This window comes from Orbicella franksi, chromosome 14 (assembly GCF_964199315.1).
Source record: "Orbicella franksi chromosome 14, jaOrbFran1.1, whole genome shotgun sequence".
Taxonomy (NCBI): Eukaryota; Metazoa; Cnidaria; class Anthozoa; order Scleractinia; family Merulinidae; genus Orbicella; species Orbicella franksi.
Window position 1 is genome coordinate 11,960,703 of NC_138158.1, and position 16,018 is coordinate 11,976,720.

Consider the following 16,018-nt stretch of genomic DNA (forward strand, 5'->3'; position numbering starts at 1 on the left):
CAGGGTGCAGGTTGAAATTTAATTATAACTGGAAAACCGCTGACCCTTAAAAGAAACGTACAGGGGGTAGACTTACCGTGACTGTTACATGACACGGTTTACAATCGCTCAGAAAGGTAGCTTCCACCAAAGTGCCAAACCCGCTGAAGCGATGGGAGGAGAGTATATTCCTATAATTTTAAGCCTGCAATGAATTATTGTTTTTGAAGAAACATCTGAAATATCATCTGAAATATCTGCTGAATTTGGTTTCTTCCCTGTGACTGTACCAAAATGAAAGCACACTGAGCTTGTGCTAGTATATTCCGACGGTTGATATATAGATTTAGGCCAGCCTAAAAGCGGAGCTCCTCAGTTATTTTTCGGAATGTTGTTACTAATGAAAATAATCCAACATGTACATGTATGAAGTAAATTGCGAATGATTTAATAGTTTCAGCCGGAACTAGTATTACATCAGCAGATCGAGGTGTAAGATGGTGTGATTATGAAATATAGAGCCATGATTTCAAGGATTTCTTGGAAGCCACCAAAAATCTTGATCACAGAACAGAACTGTCTTCTGTGCTTTTTGGTGGCATTTCTTGTTCTTTCCTACCTACCTTATTCAGAAAGACAAGGCATTGTTATTAATCATTATATTCTTCCTTAGTTAACATGGGGATTCCCACACAAAAGAAGTTTACACATTTTTTTGTTGTGGGGACTGATTGAAATGCTGTGGTTACAATATACTCAGTCCCTGAATCTCTACCAAATGAAATCTCACAAAAATACCAAAACAGTATACATATGTGAAAAGTTGGAAAGTTTTGTTTTCTAACTTGTCCCCAAAAATACTTTAGCCGTCTTCACTATTGTATGGAGTCTCCTCCTGCTGGAAGGGTTTGCAATAAGCAAAATCACCCTCGCATGAATGGTACTTACGATATTTTTTTTTTTTGCAGATCATGAATACTTGCATAGGCTTCTAATAATAATTTTATTATTCAATTTCAATGTGATTTGTTCTTTTTCTCGACTGGTATTGTGGACTACAAGAGCTGTTATTGGGTTCCATTAATTAATTTTGCTATGATTAAATTATACCAAGAATTATCAGTAAGCTAAGAGGAAGTTATATTATGTACATGTATTTTGTCTGCACTACACAACCAAATGCACTCCAAGGTTATCAGGCATAGGTACATTTGTCAGAAGAGCCCAGCATATCCAAGATATGTTTTGATTGACACATCAATGAAGATAATTTACAGCAAAATGGCTAAAAAATACATCAATATCCTACATGCACCAAAGCCAGACATGGGGTTATAAGGCAATCATTTAAACAACAGATTGAAATAATTTATAAATTAGAGAACACTATTTCTACAACAGAATGGAACAAATTAACCTTATCGGACATTGCGAATGGCAAGGCTGTCTGTAGAATGTCACAAATTTCTCAACCCTTTCTTTCTACAAAAATGCTAATCCTGCAACTTTGCTTAAGACCCAGTTCTCCATTTTGTGTTGGCAAAATATCAATTTATGCCATGTCCAATGCAGATTATCACAAAATTGATTTAAAAGCTCAATAAATATCATTTTAAAGCCAAAAAGCCAATTATTTAAACCATGAGTAAATTATCTCTAAGAAAAACTGATTAATTTAAAAGGCACTTAAAAATAATTAGTTAATGTGTGTTTCTTAATAATGTAATGCAGTGTATCTGTCACAATGTTGCAGCTATGATATTACTACAAACAGGATGGGCTGCAGAACTGAACCTCCAAGTCGGTTTATTCAATGAACTTGGTGCAGAATCTATAATCCCATCAAGTTGTCTGTAAATACAGAGAAACCAAACAAAGCATTACAATCATAAGTAATGAATTACTGAACTCTTTTACATGTATGAACAGTGTATGTTCCATTAATATTGGGGATCTCTCAGAAGCTGCATCCATGATAAATTAATTTGTTCCCAGATGCATTTGTTTATAGAACTTTTCACAAATTAATATCTCTGTCATAACAGTGATGTCTGTGTTCTACAACAATTAGTACACAAGAAAAATACACTCAGTAAGATATTGTTTACAATAAAAATCAATGCCTATAAGCAATCATAAGGACCTTAAATTTATATTTCCTCAGAAATATCTCACCAGGACATGGTTGCTTTGAAAATCTTGGATGTTTTAATACAGGCTCCCCATCTGTAAACTGTTCATATATTGACTGACAGGAGCAGGCATGTAATTCCTTTCTTTGATATACAGTGTACTTCATTGTTAGTTGTTTACTGAGTGTTAGTAGTGAATCAAATGCTAGGGGTTGGTACTCCAACTTTCACTGTGGCAGGCTCTGCCCTGAAATACAAAGTAAACTTACAGAACTGTTATGAACTTCGCCACTTGCTTTCAAGAGCAAATGCAATTTGCTTCAAACAAGAAACTGGAACATTGAGGGTTACAACAATGTGCACAGACCCAATCACAGGGTCATCCAGGCTGTTTGGTTGTACATATAACTGCACAACTGTATATGAGTTCAGCTTCCAGAAGAAAATCAGAGTTTGTCAGGATAAATACTGATGTTCTTGCTTACTCAATGAATGAATGTGCAGTTCCAGAAGATATTCACACCCAACACCCATTCATGGCCAGTCTAGAAATTCCAAATCAAAGTATCAGGAATCAAGAGCTCTAATAGAGAAAAAACCTCCATGTGGGGTATGAATCTTTTCTTAAAGAAAAAAATGTCTGAGAAATCATTAATTACAAAATAATGTTTAAGAAACATCTTACCTTTCAGAGAATTTTTAATCTACACTGTCTGGCCAGTTCATATACTTGACAAGTTGACACTGGGCGTGTTTTTAAATTTGTGCCCTTCAATATCACATTACTATGTAGTAGCACTGGTCAACTAAAAACAGCATAATTTGGTTAATTAATATACACTGTACATTATTAAGTTGAAATATTGGTGTAGATTGTTGCACATCAACAGATACAGAAACTATTTGCACCTGAATCATAACGAGTGAAAAATCGTGCATGAGACATTTACATGTACATGTAACAGCCCTCCACCTCAGAACCATCACAGATATGATATGATATTTTTAAACTCTCTGAAATTTCAGATTATTCAAGATTAACATATGCACATACATCATCTGGGGCAACCCTAAAACACTGAATTTGGAAACCGAAATCCGGAATCCAGAATCTGGAATCCGGAATCCGGAACCAAAAACCAGAATCTGGAATCCAGATATTATGAATGATGATAGAAATAATTCACTTCAGCAATTTCTAATAAATAAACATGAGTAAAAATTATTTTGTTATTTATTTTCTTGGCTTTACTTCAGCCACAGACTGTAATTGCTAAAAAATTATTGAATAGTTCTGAACAACCCTTAGCTATATATCTGGCCCGGTTCAAAAGCTGCATAAAGCTATCCATTGGGTACATCACTATCCAGTCAGGGATACTGATTTTTTGGGTGGATAGAGTTACTCATAGCCTGCTAGCAGGCTCTAGTATCTGTCTCTAGTGTCTGAGCAGGCTAAATAGGTGTCTAGTGTTTTTCTGCATTGGCATGTCACCAAGAGCCTTCATGCGGCTCTGCCACTCACACCCCCAGCCCAAACACGAGAGCCTGCTCATAGGCTAAGTTACCCATCTTTTGTTCAAGCTGGCCCTGGTGAGAGCCCGCTTCTTGTCTAGATCAAATTGCTCTGAGAAGACTGGTGAGCAGCACATTAACAACAAGCTATTATAGGCTATTGCAGTGAGTTTCTGGCAGCCTTTTAGCATCTTTTAACAACATGTGGTCTGATCTGTTAGCAAGTGAGAAGCAGACGGAAGTAAGTGTGCAACAGTTCTACAAATTGTTTTAATATGATGGCCGCCAAGAATATGAAAGGCTGATTTGTAACAGTATCAGTGTGGAAATTGTGTTAATCTGGAATTGGTCTTGTATCTGTTAGAAAAATCAAATTTCATATTTAGACCAGATGGGTTAGCCTTTGGACTTCGAAAGTGGGGGGCGTGACTGTCAATGTACAGGGGGCTGCCACTGACGGATATCCTGTTCTCTATAAAATTTTCTATCTTGTTCAGTATCTACTAGACATAAAGGATAAACTTATACTCCCGGTAAATTGAAGATCACTTATTAAACAAAATGGCAATTACCAGCAAGCTTATTTTAGACACTCTCGAGGTGCTTGGAATAAAATTAAGACGCACTTTACTGAGATTCTCATAATCATAGCCCTCACTAAAAATAACGGTTGCACGATTTCAACAGACGGGGAATTTTTGTCTCAAAAAAGGTTAAGTTTGAGGTCCTTTTTACTTGGCAGCTTACTCTTTACAGTCAAAAAGCTAAGCAAAACAATTTTCGTGTATTTGAAGAACTTAATATCTTTGATTTGCGGATTCCGGTTTCCAGTTTCTGGATTCCGGTTTTTGGTTCCAGATTCCGGATTCCAGTTTCTGGCTTTTAGGGTTGCCCCATCTTTAACAGAGTGTTTGCTTCACATTCAGTTTACACATGGCTGTTATCCAGCATAGGCAGACTTATAACTTTTCCTTCAAAAATATATTGCAACAACTATTGCATCTTTCATTACCTATTCTTGTGCAACCCTCCAAGTTGCGACCATTTTAGTCGCCATGGCGACTAGAATTTTGGAGCTGGCGACTAAATTAGAACGCAAGTCGCCAGCTCGGCGACTAAAATTAACGTGACCTGTGCGTCAGGAGCTTGAGCGGACTATCATCCGGAGCGAAAAGAAAAACGTTCTGAGCATTGAGAATTCACTTTGCAAAGCTAGTTGTTGTGGGATTTTAACCAACAGAAATGGAGACTGAATAAAATGAAATGTTACACGGTAAACAAAGATCAAGGAATTGCATTCAGTCGAGCTTGGGACGTGACGAAATTCGTTCCACTCGACTCAACTTTGGCACGTGACAATTTTACCTGGAAGCGTGAGACAACACACGCAATCTGGTCATTTGCCATCGAAAAGAAGAGGAATTGCAAAAGCTTGGAAAGCTCGACGGTACAGGATCCACAATATATTTGAGATACATCCAGATGTATTTGAGAAACGTATTTTGTTTCAGTGGACACGAAAATACTTGACTTTACAGCAAACTTGATAACACAAGCACGGGGGATTCTATAAATAATAAAACTGTGATGAAAAGCGGCTCGCAGTTGTAAATAAATTTCACTTGTGTGAACGAACCTGTCTTAGTGATTGCCCTAAAACTTGTGAAAGTATTTTCGCGTTGAGTATTCGCGTTCCGCGGTTCGCATATTAAATTCAAAACGACAAACAATTTGAGGTTGAACTTTTCTGTCCATTTCAATACAGTTTTTAATTTGCAGATGAAGTTTTATATCGTTTACTTATTCAAGCGGAAAACGAGGTTGAACATTTAAAAAAGATCATAAGCGATAAGGTAAAAATAGTGTTCACTTTATGGTCTCAGCAAGAATTTGATGCCGCCTTGATAAACATTGGAAAACTTTCCGCCATTCAGCTGCGAATGAGGCTATCTTATTTTAACTTGGTATAATCTGTGTCGTTTGCACTGCTCCTGTTGTGTGAATTATAAATGATATACACAAATATTTCTGTGTTTTGTGAAGCAACTTTTTTTCTTAATTTTCATCAAATATTTTCGTGGGAAAAATGGCGGTAAACATACGTTTCATTCATACATGCTCACGCTTCTTGATGGTTGATTTCACAACCAGCGCCAGCAGTGAAGGAATGATTCAAATCCTCAAAAAGATCAAGAAGACCATTTCTTCAATCTGAAGTCCATACCACATGTGGTTTCCAAGTTTTAATGCAGAAATATGGATTTCTGTGTGCTGGCTGTAGACTTGTAAATATGTGTCACTAGTATAGATTAAAAACAAAAAAAACTTTATTTCATAGCATGAAAGTTTGAATTGTTTGGGGTGCTCAAGTCATTCCTAAGTTACCATTTAAGTGTGATTATAAAATATTAAAAACTCAAGCAAGAGTTTATAATGAAGATAGTCTGAACCTTTGGCTTTTGATATTTGTGGTGTCACTTGTAAATCGATGGAGCTATTTGAAGGCATGTACATTTGCATTATTATAATCATTGTAAAAGATTTATTGAAAGTGAAAGCCAATCAATTTAAAATGACTGAATGAGAACTGTGATCAACTCACAACACTGTTGCAATAATATAGTACTTTTTCATTGTGATCAGAAACTATTTCATTTGATCATCAATCATTCCAATAAAAGCATATTTGAATCAACATTAGGTAGTTCTTTCACTGAACGGGACTTCAATTTACTTGGTGGTTCAAGGAAAATGTTATTTAATAATACAGTTAGATAATAATAAGATTATTATTTATTATTAATTAATTATTAATTTACGCATATATTTTGGCGACTAAAATTTTTCATTGGCGACCAAACCTGAACAGTCAGTGGCCAAATGGCCACTAAGGAAAAAACTTAACTTGGAGGGTTGTTGTGATGAAATGACACAAAATCCAAGAACAAGAAGTCATAAGCATAGAACTAACTTACGTGGTAGCGTTTACAGTTCCTCTTACTGTCTGCATATGCCGTCCATAAACTGGTGTTGCCTGGACAATGTACTCATTATTTTTCTGATCACACCTTTTAAAACGTCACTGTTATATAATTTGTCCTGAAAAAGCAATACATGAAATGTTATGCCTTTGGCACTCACCAAATACCTTTACATGATGTATAATGTACACCATATCAACATTCACAATTCTTTTTACTCTCATTGTAACTCTTTTGTGTCATTTTCCCTCACTTGAAGACAGGACTTCCACATTAGGTGATAATTTGCCTCTGGAATCTCTATGAATTCACAGGGAGTGATAACAATTAAATCGTGACTAATTTTAGCAAAGGAGGCGTTGAAATGTCAGATTTTAATGCTAAGTTTATACAGTAACTTTACATTACTCTTCGTATATATATATAACCTCTCAATTATTGCACCTATAGACAGAAGGTGTGCCGGGGGAAGAAATGTTCTAAACTCTCTGAACTTTTCTCCCTTACCTGTAATAGGATGACCATTATGAACTACAGTTTGTTACCAACACCAACATCAGGTTATGTATACACATGTATATTTTGTTGTCGTCTGTAATCATAAAAAATAAAAGTTTAAAATCCTCCATAAAGTTCATACTCAATAACACTGCTACATGTAGCGCTGTTACTGGAATTCAATTTAAGTGAAACTGTTGCAATAGCTCTGTCAAAATTGTTTCTAGCAGTTAAGGCAAGATAACAGAATATACATGTAGCACACAGCAAAGGCTAGAGATACACACATGTTAGTTATCAGTTAGGATTTGGTGAGCTTCTGTGCTGTAGGTATGGTGGAAAATAATAGATTATCAGAAATGAAGGTTCCTGAGACATTTTGACAGCACTAAGAGGAATTAATATATAAATTCACAAAAGAAGTTCTTGCCCTGTCCAGTTCTCTGTAATAAAAATATCATTCACATACAAGTCATTTATTATATATGGTTTGTGTTTAAAGCCGATATAATGCACTCTGATTGGCCAATTCCAGTGCATTATTTACATTTACATAGTATACCTCAGTAAAATCATAAAACATCGCGTGCGACTAAAATAAAAAATATAAAAAATAAAAAATAAAAAGAAATGCCTAATTCATAACAATTTAAAATAATCAACACTAAAACGAATGTAATTCTTTACTTGAAAATTATTCTCCCGTAATGCCCATGGGCCAATTACAGGCATGCTAAAAAGTCCTAACACAAAGTAAAAGGAAATTAAGAAAACTTGCTTTTTTCCGGAAAATTGTAGCGACTGAAGACAATGATGGAACACTCTGAGACTGCATTCTATCAACCTGATGAGATAAAATTTAAGGAGAATAGAGAATTCACAAAGTTATCTCACAATCAAATTGGTACAGGACAGGAGAAAGGAAACTGTACAGCCAGGAAGAAACTGAAACTTTCTTCAACGAGCAAAAAAGTATGCATGCACAACAAAGAAAACAGTCAGTGACATTCATTTAATAAGTTAGTTAATAAAAAATTAGTGTGAAGAAGAGAGCAGAGAGAGAGAGAGAGTGGAGATAGGAGAATGCTCTCTCCAACTAAATTGTGTATATATGTATGTAAAAGTTATTCTTATTACCGAGAAATGGTCAGGGCAAGAACTTCTATTACACTGTTCAATTTACCGAATTAATTAGTACCATGTCACTTAGTAGGAACATTTCCATATTAAGTGTAAATACCGCATTGGGGAATAACCTCTTATTAAGAAAATAGGGTCCATGTACCCCCAACCAAAGGCAATGGCACAAATAAAATGAAATAGCCAATCAAAATCAAAGCACAGCTTTATTTGCAGACAGGATTGCCATGCATAGTCGTCTACTCGACATTTTGGACTATATAAGCATTTCACCAAACCGAACTAATTGGACAGACAACAAAATAAAACGAGGAAATCTACATTATAAACACAAGATGCATATCACTACATCTGAGCTCGAGTATCAACAGCAAATCCCTTCTCAATGAAAGGTGACCGAATAAAAGAGAGGATAAAGATAATTCGTTTAAGCTTGCGGTGTTAAAGTTTAAAAATTATTCACGTTTAAATTTGAATATTACCGAGAGTCTGTACTTTTGCCGACGGCTTAATTTAGCTTTGCAGTCATTTTATTGGCAGTAGCTTTACCAGTCTTCAACCAAATTAACCTCGGAATTCACAAAAGCATTTCGCCAAACCGAATAAATTTAACTAACAAAACGAGGAACTCTCCACACTTTGTAATCACAATATGCAAATATTCAAATAGGAACAAAATTAAATTTAGCAAATCCTGTTCGCTTCGGCTTAAAATGGTTTGTAAACCTTCCTTGGTTTTCAACAACAGAGGAAGAAATTTTAGCAGTCTACGAAGCGGCAGTGCTAACTAACTCAGAGAAAACTTCAAAACTCGCCCGGCCGTGTTTACAAGTACGGTTTTGGTTAAGCTTATTTTCAGACGTGAGGTTATAAGCTTAAGTTGGCGACGAAAATCGACAGAAAACTTAACTTGTTTACAACGTACAGCAACCTCCAAAGCGACCCCCGTGTTATTGTTTAGAGACGAGCGAAATTAAAACGATGCAATTTTTAAAATCTCTTACAGCATGGCTTCAAATCAGGAAGACTTTTAATGGATACCAAATGAAAATAAGCTTATATCGCCGAGGCAACTTGTTAATTTTCATAGCAAACGCAACAACAAAAGTCACTTACCGCAAGTTGGCAATTCAGTTCGGCCAGTGTAAATCTTCCGGGCAGAAACTTGCAGCAAAAGTTGTGAAGACTGAACTGAAGTTATATTTTCGATAGATCAACGAATCAACCATTTCTTTCCGCTACGCTTACTGTTTTATAATTTCCCTAAAACACTCGGGCACGTTTGATTTCTCTTGTTCATCACCTGACCAAATCGGGTGACTTTTGAATTTTCTTGCACGGCTGCACAGCATCACGTTCGCGCGAATTTTGAACTTGGCCATGGGGAGTTCGGCAGTCTTCTGAATCAATTTGTCGGGTACTTTCGCCTCCTTTCTATAGCCCTCGTTAGCTTTGGTTCACGGCATTGTTCGGTATTATTTCACCTCCTTTCTCTAGCCCTTGACTAGCTATAATTCACGGCATTGTTCAGTACTGTCTCGCCTCCTTCCCCAGCGCTGGCCCGCTCAGTCTTTTTCGCGATCTTCTTCGCTACTTCTTTACCTGTTAATTCTTGCTTTCTGTTTATTGCTTGACTGGAACCCTGTCTTAAAAATATTAGATCAACCTCCGCTATCGTTTATCTTTAAAAATCCCGCCAAGAAAAATGGCATTCTTCCGCTACAAACCGAGGGTGTATGTCTCTGTCAACCTATTAGCTGGAGTATGGCCGCCATCTTGCGCGACTCCGTCGTCGTCGTCGTCGTCGTCGCCGTCGTGCGTACGCGCCCACGAGCAATACCGCTAGCCATGATAACCATGAGAAAATCAATTCATGGGTTTCCTTTTCTTCCCTATATGGGTATGGGGCTCCGCTTGGCGGCCCTTCGGGCCGCCGGAGCTCCGCTAAGATCTTATATTATTTCATTTTTTAATTTATTTGCTTTATTTGTGATGGCAATCTTCTGTTGTTAAGGGAAGTGTAGCTTACACTTCCTGTTGACGCTACGCCTAGAGATTTCGAACTCACGCGCTGTTGAAGAGACTCGAGGAGCCCGTTGAGTTTTGAAAGATCGAGCGAGGTTCGACTAGAAAAATAAATAAAAATGGATTCCGTAACAATATTAACTTGAAGCTTTAGAAAACGTTGAAAAGATTGGCGCGCTAGAAAACCGTAGCGTTTAAATAGTCCTAATTTGCATACATAAATGGGAAGCTAAAATAAAAATTCACACGTGGAGTCCTATAGGAAGACCCGAGCCAATTCTGGAATCGATGGAAACATCTGTGGAGCGGCCATTCAGATGGCTTTGAAGAGATTTCACTGGTCTCAGCGTGTCCATCGATAAGTACTTATAGCGGATCAATCGTGTTTTCATTATGTGAAAGAGGCGAACTACCTTATGTAAGAACCCCCGACGAGTGTATAGGTTATTAATTATTTTTAGTGCCAGCGGTTTTCCAGTTATAATTAAATTTCAACCTGCAACCTGCAACCTGCACCCTGCAAAAAAGACCTGCCCGGGTACGACTGATGGTGCAATATTAAATACAGTTTGTGTTGATCAAGTGATGTGGTGTCTACAGTAATCAATGAATTATCAAGGACTGCTTTGGAATGTGCACTGCATTGCGACTGTAGTGCTAAGAAAACAGTTAAATTTTAAAATCGCGGTTATAAGATCTAAAAGATCTTGTTTTTTTAGTTTTGTCGGTGACCAGACCCAAACTTTCTCTCGGCCAAATTTTGAATCACGCAACCTGTGATTTTTATTCGACAAAAGCTGTTGAAACATTAATACACAGACAATGCTACGGATATTGTTTTCTTTATTGTGTGTAAAATATATTCTTTTGGTTTTATCGAAGGGAATAATAAATACGTTAAATGAATGCAGTGACGTTGCAGCTTTCACTTTCGCTACATGACGAGGGGGACATGGGGGGGGGGGGGGGTTCTGAACACCGCAACACCGCAAAAAAAATTAACGAACACTGCATCACCGCAAGAAAAGTCAACGAAACACCGTCACCGCAACACGTATTTTCAGCGCCATGATTCGTTCATCTACACTTAAAATAATACTTTTATGCCTCAACAGTTTTCCACAAAATAAACACATCACAACGCTTTTCATTGCGCATATGTCGATACTGCTGATGCCTGTAAATCAGTTTTCTTGATCTTGTGAAGAAACCTTGCGCGAAACTAGGAAGCGGACGAAGAAAAAAGAGAAGAGCCTCGAGAGATGGCTTTTACCCCCAGATCCCTCTCTTCTTTTACTTCGCTCACTTTTCTTGGTGTATAAACCCTCTGACTGAAGCCCTATCTTGACTGAAAGTACTGCTTTCCGGAGTTAGCTCCGTTTGCGTTCGATATCGATAATCGTTTGAAAAAATAGAAGGTCAAGAAAGTCGCAGGACCTTGGAGCGGGTATAGAGCGGTATAGAAAAAAGCTGCGCAGTCAATAATACATTATATTCGGCCTTGGCGTTTCCAGAATTTTCAGGATTGTTTCTGTCCTCGCTCCTCCACGTGTCTACCGAACACTGAGCTCCGGGTGGCAGAGGTCGAGTTACTTGTCAAGTTACGTATAAATGAAAACAGTTTCGGATTGGCTGCCGAAGCATATTGAAGATTGACTAGAAAGTGATGGTCTGTATTTTGTTACAAATTATTAACCTCAATGGTACGTGTTTGTCATAAATTAGCATGGATTAACGAAGTTAACATGCGAAAGTTAGGTCAAATTTAGGTTTGAGAAGTGCAAATAAAAAAACTCCAGCACCGCAAACAATTTCATTTCACGGAACACCGCAGCGTGAAAAACACGAACATCGCACTAAACAATGCATAAACACATGGCAAATTACAGAGGTGTCAAACTCAAGGAGTCGACATGCAGATAACAGCGGAAGCCATACAGACCTATGACCTATAAAAATTTGCCATAGCACGATCTAACGGCTCAACTCCTCTTAAAATTCCTCCTTATTACACAACATGAAGTGCCCTTCATGAACACGAGTGAAGCGACAAGAAAAGTCGAGTGACCGAACAGAGAACGGCAAATCTACAAATGTCACGAACCGTAGAAGTCGTGTAGGCTAGTCAACCCCATTTTACGCCGAACACCGCAGCGTGAAAAACACAAACATCGCACACCGTAGGGTTTGAGATCACCGCAACACCGCAAGTTGAGATTTTATTAACCGCATCACCGCATTAAAGAACATCAACACCGCAACACCGCATATCCCCATGTCCCCCTCCATGACAAATAAGATCTTGTTTACTTTGCAAGTTTATTTCGCCAGGAGCGAGTCTTTTTCGTAGTTTTAGACAAGAAGAAGTGAATTGTCGAGCTCTTTTATTGAAGCGAGTTCAGAGATCGGAAGGAAAATGAAATATTGGCAAGCCAAGCAAAGAACGTGTCAGAACGTGCAAGGATTACTTCATTGGTAGGAAAAAAAACACCGTACTAAAGATAGCCGTGGATAACGTAATTCTTGAATTATGTGACTCGTGTGACTTCTTTGCTAGCCCTTTACTCAAGGAAAAAACGATTAAGTTTAATCGTGACTTTTAAGAAAGAAAGTTGTTGTTAGTAGTGCTCGTATCTTCATGCCCATACATATCCCGAAGAAAGTTCCAGATTGGGACTATTACGTCATCGGAGAGTTCACAACGGCTACGACTGATGGCGCAATAGTACAGTTTGTATTGATCAAGTGATGTGGTGTCTACAGTAAGAAAAGAATCATCAATGACTGCTTTGGAATGTGCACTGCGTTCCGACGGTAGTGCTAAGAAAACAGTTAAAATTTTAAAAGCGCGGTTATAAGATCTAAAAGATCTTCATGTTAACCGCGCGGCCATGGGCCAAGTGCGGTTCATGTTCTACCCGGGGTTTATTTTTAACCGCGCGGCCATGGGCCGAGCGCGGTTCATGGTTACATTTGTACCGTTGCAGTTATGTCCTATGTGGCAGACATGTCCTCTGACGTAATGTGATGTACGAAGCCAATCATATCATGCGATCTATCTAATAACACGCAGCATAAGACTGGTAACTAAACTCCGTTGCAGTTCGGTCTTCGAGCAAAATTGATTTTTGGAGGGGTAGCGTACGGAAGCAGTATTTGACTTTGTATGTCTTTACTCTAAACCAGAGTGACTCTGAACGTAAATATGCAGCGACTACTTGCAAGAATTGCATTTACCTCACAAGATTTCTATCGGAAATTGACCGCTTAGTGTATTTTCAGTTTCAAATTCAACATGAAAGTTCGATCTAAGATTTAAACAGTGGTTGCTCTCCGCTTTGCGAACTGCGTGTTCCCGGCCAGCCAATATTAAACTCCGCGCTTTGATTATCCTCAAATCGTTCAGGTCGTTCAATGATATTACAGAGGCAAAACAAAATTTCTGAGAAGCAGTGTAACCAATTTTAGTTTCGGTGCTGTAAAACTACCACTCAATCTGCGCAATATTTCTCTATTCCCAATCTTGTCACGTACTCACACGAAATCCGGTTCGCAAAAGCCCTCTTCTCAGTATACGTTTGTTGAGGCTGACTGACTGAACCTTCTTGGGTAAGCCGTCTCCTGTAGCATCGGACATTTATTACAGAAAGTTTCTTGTCGAGTAGATTTTATGGCCGGAGTGCTTTCTAACTGTTCCTAGTTCGCTTTGCTTTACGAAAACAGCAGTAGTAGTCGAAAAACCACAGAGCACTTTGTGGCCTATTGAAAACACCACAGAGCGCTACGTGGTGTTTTTATTTTGGGATTTAACATTGAAAACTGCTATTTTCTAAAATAATTTGGTTTTTCCAATTTTTCACACCACAAAGCGCTTTGTGGCCTATTCAAAACACCGCAAAGCGCTTTGTGGCCTATTCAAAACACCACAAAGCGCTTTGTGACTTATTCAATACACAACAAAGCGCTTTGTGGTCGTCATCGTTATCATAGCGGTTCTGTCAGTGGAAGTTATACTATGCGGACAAAACTGACAGAGGGGCTCTCTTATTTTGACAAGGAGGTTGGCGAGATTTTCGCACCACCCCTTACATTAATTGTGCATGCAATTTTTTTGACTGACTCGTTCTTTTCACGATTGCTATTTGAGTCTGTGATAGTTCGAGATAGTTGCATACATAATTAATGTATGGAGCTGTACGGAAATCGTACCTGGAGGTTAGCCGAGTGCTCTTAAAGAAACCTCTGAAAGGAACCAATAGATTTTCGCAAACGTGCTGAGGCAGGTTATGTTGAACACTATTTCAGTTTTTGTTTTTAGAAAGAAATATCACCGAATCTCCGATATAAGACTTGATACCCTTAAAAGTACTCGTTATGGCTATCAGACAGAGCACTGACTGCTAATGAGATTTGCATTGCTGGGATCGGCTGGAACTAGCTACAAGGGGTGCCTGTTATTAACCGGGAGAAACGATGAAATGAAAGCAGAAGGTTGAAAATTAGGAATTCAGTGATACCTCGACAACCTATCACTTGTTTCGGTTGGAGAATCTTAGAGGGATTTATTATGTTCATTGATTTATAGCTCTATTGTTAGTCCTCGTTAGTAGGCACACCCGCCAGGAATTTAGCATTGAACATGGAATAAAACTCACGTCGGATACTGATATGGGTATTTCTTTTTTATACAAGTCTATGGATCTCGCCATATCGACCAATGTTTTACCAACACGGGCCTCATGCTAGTTCAATAACATAATTCAGTTATGACAAAGAAGATTACAGATCTTTTTTTTTATTTATGGCTAGACTGGAATTTATGCAACTGGTGTTTTCATGAGCAGGTATAATTACCATTATCACTATCAACTGGAACCTTATACATGTGAATCTTTCTATACACGGGCGAACCAAAACAATCTGACTTGTGACCTTGAATTAATTGGCTTGAATTATCTGCAATGCTCACGATGATACAAACCGTTGCTTTATCCAAACATTTTCGAAAATTATATTTTAGGGCCTGTTTTTAGCCTGTGTTGTAAAACCACTATAATCTTGAGATTTGTATTGTTACAAAGGCAAAATAACCAAAGTTAGAATTAGTTTGAGAAATTCTATTTTTGACAGGTAGATGCCTTTTGGACATACTAATAAAATACTTATCATTGCATTTACAGTGGTGCACTTCTAACACAGGCCACGAAACTAATTTTTTTTCAGCATTTTTTGACATGTTTTCAACAACTTTCTTATGGCATCCGTTCAAGCCTGGCAAATCCAAAATAATTATGAAAAGAAATGTGAGAGGTGGAGTTGTTGACTGACCAACAGGTTAAATGATGCTTGATATTTTCACCACACCTAGTTCATGCATTTTGATTAGCTTATTTAAACCAAGGAAGGTGGCCACAGTTAGTCATGCACGACTGTGACTGGGTTCTTATTGCAAAGATGAAAAGTTCTGTCACTCTTTTGTCCCTTAAGGTATCAGTAAGGGGAAAATGTGCAATTTTGCATAATTTTACTTTTTTAAGCGGTTGGATAAATCTTAAAGTAATCTTTTAGATAAAAAAAACTCCACGAAAAAATCTTATATCTGCCGCTAGTTATTGCGCGAGAAAGATTGTTTTGCATATTAATTACTTAATTGAGAGTTGACAAGTTCTGTCAAATAAATTAATTATCGAGGCAAGAAGTCACATGACATCAAGATAATGTTGAGTTGACACGCGATTCGCGCGCCAT

The 16,018-nt window shown here is 37.8% G+C and overlaps 2 protein-coding genes and 1 long non-coding RNA gene across 4 annotated transcripts in view; 2 read left to right on the forward strand and 1 right to left on the reverse strand.

The window, feature by feature from the left end:
* Nucleotides 1–16,018, forward strand: part of LOC145467699 (G-protein coupled receptor 143-like) — an 88,383-nt gene that overhangs the window by 62,263 nt on the left and 10,102 nt on the right. The window lies entirely within an intron of this gene.
* The window catches only part of LOC145467730 (uncharacterized), a 256,990-nt gene that overhangs the window by 38,106 nt on the left and 202,866 nt on the right, over nt 1–16,018 (forward strand). The gene's annotated exons all lie outside the window — the stretch shown is intronic.
* On the reverse strand, nt 854–14,032 carry LOC145467768 (uncharacterized). Of its 2 annotated transcripts, XR_014042108.1 has the most exons (4): nt 9,362–14,032; nt 7,115–7,199; nt 6,602–6,725; nt 2,008–2,917 (listed from the first exon to the last, which is right to left on the reverse strand). It is a non-coding gene; the product is annotated as an uncharacterized LOC145467768 (long non-coding RNA). The 2 variants fall into 2 exon arrangements; XR_014042109.1 differs by lacking the exons at nt 7,115–7,199; nt 9,362–14,032 and adding an exon at nt 854–1,830 and having other exon boundaries at nt 2,155–2,917; nt 6,602–7,101.